Genomic DNA, 10472 nt, shown 5'->3' on the forward strand with positions numbered 1-10472 from the left:
AGCGTGAACGTGGGTGTCGGGCTTGCTAAGATGTGCAAGTCTGCATCTGGTTCTGTGACTGCGTGTGCATGTAGTTAAACTGGTCTGTGTTTGGCAGGGGTTTCGTTCCTATGATAAACGGATGAGTGAAAGCCCCTTCGGTGAAATAATTCTTGTAAATATCCCCCCAGTCCTGTAAGTACAGAGCTATTGGTGTTCTTAATAGTCCTGTTTCATATTCACCCCAGATGGCTCCAAAATGCTTGCTAGAAACCCTGGTCTTTTTGTGATACATTGGTCTCCAAAATGGATGATTGTTCGTACTGTGCATTCCTGCCACAATGATGCCAACTGACAGCTCCAAGTTAGGCAGGGAAATAATGGGCAGTGGAACTTCCAAGGTAGAGGGCAAAAGGAAGAGGCAGCAGCACTCAGGGAAATGCTCTTTAGTTACAAAGGCTGCATCTGTCTCGCCAGGCAGTTCGTGAATGCAGTGTTTGCAATGGGGCTGTCATTTCATGATGCAAAGCAGCTAATGCCTACTGAGTTTGCAGCATACTTGTCTCCACTGGAACCTCGCCTATTAAATATCAAAGGCCGCTGGAACAGCTGAGTGTGCATATACGCTTGTGAACCAGGAGACATCACTAGGGATGAGGAGGGAGCCCCTTGGCAAGAAAAGTTAATGTTTGAAATCCACCGAGCTCGCAATTTTCAGGAAAAAAAACCAATCTTGTATTCAAACTGATGCCTTGTTCCTCTTCCTGATGAATGGGGAGAAAATGAAGGTATCACTTAAAATCTCCAGGGAAAACATTTCTGGAGCTGTTAAGGGTGATATTCTTTGACTGACTTTAAATTGGCTCCCTGGATTCCGTGTATTTTTACAATGCCCTTACACAGTTATCCAGTCTGAAAAGCCTCTGATGGAATTCAGCACTTGCCTTTTGAGGACTGGTGCCCTTAATTGGAGTCTGCTCCGTAGGATAGTTATTTCCTTTCCCCCTATTTTATAACTAGGTGCTACAACATAATGCTAAAGCATCAGGCAACAAAGAGGAAGATAAGCTCCTCCAGATCCACGCCTGCTTGTGCAGGCGATTTGGGCTCAGGAAAAGGCAGTGAGATCCTGCCAATGAAAATCGTGCTATGGATCAGGGAAACAGAGTCCTGTCCGATTGGTCCGGTTGGGTACATCACAATTATAACAGAAAGAAAGAAAGAAAGAAAGAAAGAAAGAAAGAAAGAAAGAAAGAAAGAAAGAAAGAAAGAGAATTGTGGCAACAGTGTAATGCTATCCAGGGGTAAACCATTGCGATTACACTGCTGGAAGTGAGAGCCCCTCATACACTTTGTTCTTAAGTATGAAAATTAAATGCTCCACAGGCTCTTCCCCATGTGAGAGGGGGCATCTGGGATGGGGTTAATCGGGCAGCCACAGGGGAAGAGAAGTGGAAAGTCGAGCTGGGGCTCTAGTGTCAAGCCTGTGTTGTTTGCCGTTCTGCCCTAGGATTCTCCCTTCTGTTATGTCCCCAGCTGTGCTGGGAGTTTATGTGACTCCCCAGGCCCAGACTGGCCTGGCTTGGCTCCTGCGGAGGATTCTGCTAAGCCCTCACTGCCCCAGAGGATCCATGGGGGATTTTTCTTTGCATGGCTCTAACCTTCAGTAACAGTCAGACATTAATAAGGGCCTTTTTCTCTGGCTGGGCCAGAGCAGAACTCTCCAGGCAGGCAAGCAGTGTCCTGTGGGTCCATAGCTGTCTGTCTACCTTGCTGTTTTTACAAGGCTGCCCATCACCATGGTGCTGCATTTCTCTGCACTTTTAACAAGCTCACTAGGCCACAGGAGGTAGCAGAGAGGGGTCTGTTGATAGCAGATTCCTTCTGTAGCGATGTTTCAGTCTTATTGCTGCAGAAATATTAGAACAGAATTTCTTTGTGTTCTATTCTGCTACGTCTTTTGCTTTCTACAGTGCTGGCCCTGTAGGGTGCATGTTAAATATCGAATCATAAGACTGGAAGGGACCTTGAGAGGGCATCTAGGCGACTCATGGCAGGACTAAGTGTTATCTAAGTATATCAAGGTGTAGAGCCTTGACTGCTGTTAATCATCAGTGCTTCCTTGACTTCAGTGGAGCGATGACAATTTACACCAGCTGTTGTTTTCCTCAGTTGGCTGTGCTGGGTCCAGACCTGGGTCTGCGCCTGTGCAGTGCTTTTCACTACCTAGCTCGGTTTTCCCTCTGCCCTTGGGTTTTGCAACTACATGTGTAATCTGATTCATGGGCAACTTCAGCCTGAGCATTGCCCAGGTGCATTGAGTGGCTGGCAGCGCCAACCCAGGCAGCACTAGCCAACCCAAGGCTTGGGTGCGGGCACGGAGCATTGCCTGTCTCAAAGCTGTCTCCTATCATTGGGGCAGTAAGAAACCATCGCTGGGCAAGTTTTCCTAACTGTCCAGGGCCCCAGCTGGGGTTTTCAGCAGAGCCTCCTGCACCAGGCACCGGAGATACCTCAGCTGCTTTGTTACCCATGGCAGGTGGAAGGAGGGCTGGGGCAGGTGCTGTTTCATGCAGTCCCTGCTGCGAGGGGACTGCTCTGCTCCCTGCGCTCGCTGTGAGGAAGAGCGCAGTAGGTTTAGTGGCAGGAGGCTCTCCTAACCGGTGACGGCTTCCTCCCTTGACAAGCGTGGTGGCCCCTTGCTCTCATGCAGGGCACTGATGCTTTCACCTTAGCCTGCTCAGTTCGGTGGCAGTGGTGTGTGACTACTGCTGCGTCTGCCTCTGCCCCGAACGGGTCCTCGCAGGGTACATCTACCTTGGAAGAAAAGGCCTATGGCATGGCCCCTGCTGTGTCTCTAGGTCTAGGGGGGCTGTGACTGCAGTAGCCCTGGCACCTAGGCCTAACCCAGCATCGGCACCAACCAGCAGTAGGGCCCCCGGAGGGAGACCAACATGTCAAGGATTTCCAGCATGGCTGCTGGGTTGCTTTAGACCATCTGACTGGACAAAAGGCTTGGGGGGAATGCTCCCACAATGGGGGTTCAGTGACTGTTGGAGTGGCTCAGGGGGCTCCTGTGTCCTGGTGGGTAGAGAAGAGCAGGGAAGAGCCCTGTGGCCTTGTGGGGCATTCCTGCAGTGTTCACACTTACTCTCTGCCTTCCTGGGTGTCGCTTCCTGCCCCCTTCCTGACGTACCCACCCTACCCCCATCCCCATGCTGCATGGCCAGTGACCAGCCAAATACCCTGCAAAGCACCACGTGGGAATGGCTCTGTGTCCAGAGCTGGGGAGCAGCCAAGTTCTTATGAGCCACTGGAGTCTCCACCACAGTCCCTCTGATCCTCAGGGCCCTCGGCAGAGGGAGCCGACCCCAACGTCCCTGCTAGGAAAACGCAGCAGAGTCACCTACAAGCTGGAGCCAACTTCTCTCCCCTAGGGAATGGATCTGACTTCAGCCAAGTGTGGGGGTGCGTGTGTCCCCTCATTCTGGCCCCTGCACTTCATTCCCATCCTCTTGATGGATTATAAATACACAGCCAACGGGGATCAAAGGGATCTGGGCCTGAGAGAACGGAGCTCTTCTGGGAGGCACCAGGGAGCTCTGAGCTGGGACAATTCATTTGGCATTGCATCATTTTTTCCAGCTGGGTAAGAGGTACTGGAGAGGCAGGGCACATCCCGAGTTGTGTGAGGGAGGGGAATAGGGAGCAATCACTGCACTGCATGTGTGCGCGTGTGGATTCATAGGTTCTAAGGGCAGAAGGGATCATTGTGATCATCTAGTCTGACTTGCTGTTCACACAGGCCAGAGACCTGCCCCCAGATAATCCCTAGAGCAGCTTTTAGAAAAACTTCCAATTTGGATTTAAAATTTTTCAGTGATGGAGACTCCACCATGACCCTTGGGAAGTTGCTCCAATGGTTAATTACTCTCGCTGTTAAAAATGTACGCCTTATTTCGAATCTGAATTTGTCTGCCTTCAACTTCCAGTTACTGGATCACGTTAGACCTTTCCCTGCTAGATTGAAGAGCCCATTAACAAATATTTGTTCTCCATGTAGATACGTGCTGTAGAACTAATCACATCACCCCTTAACCTTCTCTTTGTCAAGCTAAATAGATTGAGCTCTTTGAGTCTATCATTATAAGGCAGGTTTTCTAATCCTTTAATCATCGTATGGCTCTTCTCTGAACCCTCCAATTCATCAACATTCGTCCTGAATTTTGGGCACCAGAATTGGACACAATCTTCCCGCAGTGCCAGTGCCAAATACAGAGGTAAAATAACCTCTCTACTTTTATTCGAGTTTCCCTTGTTTATGCATCCCAGGATCGCATTAGCTCTTTTTGCCACAGCGTTGCACTGGGAACTCATTTTCAGCTGATTATCCACCATCCAAATCTTTTTCAGAGTCACTGCGTCCCAAGATAGAGGCCTCCATCTTATAAATACGGCCTGCAGTCTTTGGTCCCAGACGCATACATTTACATTTAGCTGTATTGAACACATATTGTTTGCAAGTGCACTATTTAGATCAGTGACCTGTCCTCTTCATTAGTTACCATGCCCTCAATTTTTGTGTCACCTGCAAACTTTATCAGTGATGATTTTATGTTTTCTTCCAGGTCATTGATAAAAGTGTTACGTAGCTTAGGGCCATAACCAATTCCTGCAGGACTTTGCTGGAACCGTATCCGCTTGAAGATCCCCCATTTACAATTACATTTTGAGACCTATTTGTTAGTCAGTTTTAATCCATTTAATGTGGGCCTTGTTCATTTTATAGCTTTCTAGTTTTTTAATCCAAATGTTGTGCGGCACCAAGTCAAATGCCTTATGGATGTCTAAGTATATTACAACAACACTAGTACACTTTTGAGGAGCAGGCTGATTAGTAACCAATCACTGCCGATAATTAATAACAAGTGTCATTTCTGCAGCCCCTTCCCTTCAAAGCACTTTGCAAACACTCGGGAATGAGGCCTCTGGAGACATTGTCCAAAAAATGTGGCCCAGCTCTAGCTGCGAGTTCCATGGTGCCTGTCCAAGCCTGGGGGGGGTTTCCTTCTGCGCTCATGAGCAAAGTGCATTGAGGTCTCTGAGTGGAAGGGGCTGTAGAAATGCAAAGTGACCCTAGTGATGGAAAATTCCATTGCTCTGGTGCCACAGTCCTGTTGTGGAGGCAGCTCTCGGGAAGCTGGGGCCAGCCCCAGGGAGGGCTGTGAATACGCTGTATTCAGTGGGGAGAGCAGTGCACCCCTCCTTCCTCTACCCCCCCCCCCCGGGGCCTTTATTTGCACTTTGTACCAGCTGGAGCTTTTTCAGGGCATGTGCCTTCCTTCCTAGCTGTAATGACTTGCAATCCTGAAGCCTCGAGCCATGAATGTGCAGATCACACATGGTCTGTGGTCTGACAGGCTGGGCCACAACCTTCCAGCCAGCAGCAGAAGGAAGTGGATGCGTTTTGCTGCCATGGTTAGTTGGGCAGAGAGGAGTTCAGAAGGCCCCCCACGGCTGTGGAGTAGCTTAACAAACTGAGGGCTGTTGTTGTCATCAACAGAGGTGCCTATAACTGTGGCCAGTTTCCAAAGCGCTTTTCCCTTCCTACCAGCATCGCCTCATTCTTAGGCCAGCTACACTGTACCCTGCACTGATCTTGGCCAGGTGCTGGGAAAACTGGGAGATGCCACTGCTTGTGATTCTCATCCTGGAGCAGCATGGCCTCTCCAACCATTATTGCCAGCGTACTCCCCTCTGACCCTCCATGTTCCCAGCTCGAGGAGGCTTTGGGGATTCGAGGGCATCAAAGGGTCTAGAGGCAGGTTTTTCAGGGCTTGGCTAATTTCGCTGAAAGAAATGGCCTTCCCTGGTCCCTCTATGGGAGTTCCAGCCAATAGGTTCAGTGACATCTTTTATCTTTTTAGTAAAGTGCACAGCATTTAACTCTGAGCTGTCCCCACGGGGTGGGGGTGAGGGGTGGGGGCTGGGTGGCAGAGAGGGAAGCTTCAATACAGAGCAGGAAGGCAAGTACTTAACACTGGTCAGGATTAAAGTTAAAACACAGATAAAATTACACAGCCTTGCCCTAGTGATCAATAAAGTATCCACTGGTTTATGATCCCTGCAAGGAATCTGGCTCTTAGGATTTCAGCTGCATTCATTTAAACCCAAAGGAATGTCTTTGAAACTAGTCAGTGTTTCATATCTGAATGGCATGGAAAGGGCCCTGGGATCTGACAGAGAGTGACTGAGCTCCATTAATAAAGATTTTTGCATTTAATTTCCTTTTAAAAAGTAGGGGGGTGAGAAGCAAAAAATGTTGAATGAGGCATTAACATGTCTGAATAATTGTGGGGTGACTGTTAGCCAGTCCCTCTTATCTGCAGGAGGTGTTACCTTTAATAGCTCTCTAGTCACACCCAGCATCTAACACTGTCGCTTTGCATCCGGTTCATTTTTGACTAGCATCATGAATGGGTGTTTACGGTTGGCACTGCAATAGCTCCTAGAGGGTCCATTGGGCTGGGCATTCTCTAGCCACATCAGTGGGGTTGTCCCATGCCTGAAAATTTGGTCTAAATAGGTGAGTCAAACAAGGCAAGGATTAGGAGTACTTGTGGATTGTTATCCCTAGTCACAGATGGGGAGCTGAGGTCCAGAGACTCCAGGTAAAGTGATTGGCTCAAGGTCACCCACGGAGCCATGACAGAGCCAGGAACTGAACCCACATCCGAGTCCCAGGCCAATGCTCAGTGAGCCCTGCTGTCACCAGTCCAATAGCCCCCAGGAGTCCTTTCTTCAATTTGGGTGCTTGCAGTGACTCCACATTGATTTTTGGAGGCACTGGGTCTCCACAGCTCCCAGCTAGAATCAGTGGGAGGGGAAGGTGCTCTGCTCCCCCAGCATCTTGCAGAATCCTGGCCCTTCATGCATCCCACTCTAGTGAGCCTTGGTGCAACCTCGCATGAACCCACACAGGAAACTAGGAGAAAGCACCCCCTCTCCCCCCGCGCCCCACCTTGGGAGCAGCTGGTATCATGTGCTGGGAATCGGCCTCCTCTGCCTCCAGGCATGTGTGTTCTTGGAGACTGAATGCTGGGATTCTGCCCCGGAAGCTGGACAAGCCACAGTTGTGAAAGAGAGCCGCCCAAGTACAACCCTCACCTTGGCATGGACACCGGCATTTGGCCTGGCAGCCCACACTGACTTCTCACCGATAGAGGCTGTGGGTGCTCAATCTCTCTGAAGGTCAGGCTGCTTTTGGGGGAGGGGGGGCAAGACTGTTATTCTTCCTGAGTTGTGTGTAGGGTTAGTGCTTGCAGGCCCCAAGCAGGGGCTGGGCACCGCACAAACGAAGGGTAAGGATATTGACCTCAGTATTTATACGTGGTCACTTTTCCTAAGAGATGCAATTGCTCACTGCATGAAATAAAGACTAAAAATCACCTGAGTGCTGAAGCCAACTTGGCATCTCCTTAGTTCCAGTTAGTCCCTCATGGACTCCAGGGGATGGGCCTCTGCTCCAGAATCTTACTGCAGGCTGCCAGGGCTGAGAGCCCTGCAAAGCAGCACCAGGCAATCATACGCTGCTGAAGGGTCCATGCTGAAGGGTCCATGTAGGGTTGGAGCCAGAGAGACAACCTGTGCGGGTGCAATTCACTGGCCAAGCCATGAGTGCCACTTCAGCCGCATGTGAGCTGTGAGGGCACCGCCCATCCCATCAGACAGAGACATGGTGCACACACAGCTACAGAGCAAGGGGTCCACGTTTTATGCAGCACCATCAGTGACATTTCCTGCAAATTATGTACTGAGCTAGTTTGAATATTTGCAAAAAAGGTACATGTGACTATACGCCTCAGCTTATAAAAGCAGCTGTGCATATTTAGTACTTGTGAAAAGCATAGGGCTTGACAGCCTGGGTAAATAATGGAGCCTTTTGTCTGTCTATTTCCTAGAGCAAGAAGGTGGGGGCGGTAATATCTTTTATTGGACCAACATGTGTTGATGCAAGAGACAAGCTTTCGAGCAATACAGAGCGCTTCTTCCGGGCTGGGAAAGGTTCTCAGAGTGTCACAGGTGAAACAGATTGTTAAGTATCTATTTCCTACTCACCACTGCCCCGCCAGTCTGATCTGTGACCAGTGGCTTCCTCTAGGGCAGAGGTCCTCAAACTGTGGGGCGCGCCCCCGTAGGGGGGCATGGAGGAATGTTCATGGGGGTGCAGTGGGGCCCCACAGAGGGTAGGGAGAGAGCACCACCCAGCCCTGCTCTGCATCCAGCTCTGCTCCGGCCCCACCTGGCCCCAGCTCTGCACCAAACCCAAGCCCCAGCCCTGCCCACAGTCATAGCTTCAGTCTCAGCCTCCTTCCCTTGTCTGCCCCCACCCGGGGCTGTGGCCCCGCTCCTGGCTTGCGGGGGGAGGCAGGGAAGAGGTGCAGGTGGGATTAGGGGCGGCATGACGCTGAAGAGTTTGGGAACCACTGTTCTAGGAAGGCTGGTCGCAGTGATGAGCTGCCAAAATATTAACAACCGGTTCCCTCCTCCCCCTCCCCGGGGGGGGGGGAGGGGTCGTGCCCCATCCAACCCCTCATGTTCCTTGACACCACCCCCGGGACCCCTGACCCATCCCCCCCTTCCCTGTCCCCTGACTGCCCCTTGTCGCCCCACCCAACCCCTCCTCTCATTCTCGATGGCCCACCAAGACCCCTACCCCATCCAACCACCCCTTCTCTCTGTCCCTGAGTACCCCACCACCTCATCCAACCCTGCTCTTTCCTGACTGCTCCCCGGTACCCTTGCCCCCATTCATTCACCCTGTTCCCTGCCCTCTGACCGCCCTGACCCCTATCCACCCCCCCACAACCCACCCCCTCCCTGCCCCCTTACCACACTACCTGGGGCTGGGACCGGGTCCACTCCGCCAGGACCACGACCGGCACCGCGGGGCCCAACTCCCCGAGCTCGGCCTGACTCCCTGGGCCGGCGCCGCTCGGCCGGAGCCGCTCGGCCCGACTCCCCGGGCCGGCGCCGCTCGGCCGGAGCCGCTCGGCCCGACTCCCTGGGCCGGCACCGGGGCCGAGCTGCTCGGCTGGAGCCGCGGGACCCGACTCTCCGGGCCGGCACCGGGGCCAAGCCGCTCGGCCACAGCCGCGGGACCCGACTCTCCGGGCCGGCACCGGGGCCGAGCCGCTCGGCCCGAGCCGCGGGACCCAACTCCCCGGGCCGGGCCGGGCTGGAGCCGCTCCTCTGGCACCGGAGCCGATGCCGCGGGTCCCGAGCTGGGCCGGGTCGGAGCCGCTCAGCTGGCTGGGGAGCTTGGCCGGGGCCAGGGGGAGCCGCTCAAAGTTGAGCTGGACTGGGCCACGCGAGCCGGGCATCCCGCCCGGCTTACCTGCCTGCTCCTCATTTCAGGCTTCCCGCGAACATCTGATTTGCGGGAAGCAGGGGAGGGGGAGGAGAAGGAGGGCGGAGCATTCAGGGGAGAGGGGGAGGTGGGCTGGGGGCCGGGTGGACAGCTGCCCGAGCTTTGTTAAATTTAAAAACTTTTTAGAACCTGGCTGTCCTGGAACAACCGGTTCTAAAAAGGCTTCTAAATTTAACAACCGGTTTGCGCGAAACGCTGCGAACCAGCTGGAGCTCACCACTGGCTGGTCGGGCCTCTGCTGATTCTACCAGTTAGTGAAAAGGCTGATGTTGGGCTTTTGACAAGTAATCTGGAACTGCGACCCAGTTCAGTTCAGCTCATACAAGGCCACTAAATTTCCATTCAATGGGAGTAACCTTCCGCCCCTACTGAACTGGGATGGATTCATACTGCAAGTGGTAGCTCGGTAGCCGTGACCGGAGGCATCTGCTCCCCGTATGTGCTGATGTTCCACCTTGTTTCTGGAAATATCCTTTTGTTACATCGACTTCTGACTTGGGTGCTGACTCAGGCAGGGTCTCCATTCTCTGGACCTAGGCAACATCCCACACCCTGTGCTCAGACTCAGGTACACACTGCAGGTAGGTGCCCTGTTTGTAAAGCTCCCATCACCCAACGTGGGAGTGCTAGCAATGCAACAAACAATGAGTGCAACACCCAGCCCACTCCTCCATACACCAGTAGCAATACAAAACCATTGCAGCAGTCACACCTGGGTACTCTTGTTCGGTTCAGAAATGATTGTATATGTGTACTGGATTTTTGTGTGCACATTCATTTAAATTCGTCTGAGGACCTTGCAGTCATCCGCATGGGTCATCAACAGGGTGTGACTCTCCATCTGTCTGATCCACAGCACGGGGCTCCTTCATCCTGCTGTTCGTGTGGCTGTGGAGCAGCCAGCAGCGGGAGTGGAAACACGCAGCTCTTTGGGAGCGAGCACTGGAGGAGGGTTGGGTCTGAGGGTTCCTGGCTATGAGAGCAGCACGGGAGCTAGTAGTAGAGACAGCAGAGCCAAGCACTCAGTTCTGCCATTTCTTCGGCAGGATGGTGTGACAAGGTG

Source organism: Mauremys mutica, chromosome 20, assembly GCF_020497125.1.
Source record: "Mauremys mutica isolate MM-2020 ecotype Southern chromosome 20, ASM2049712v1, whole genome shotgun sequence".
Taxonomy (NCBI): domain Eukaryota; kingdom Metazoa; phylum Chordata; order Testudines; family Geoemydidae; genus Mauremys; species Mauremys mutica.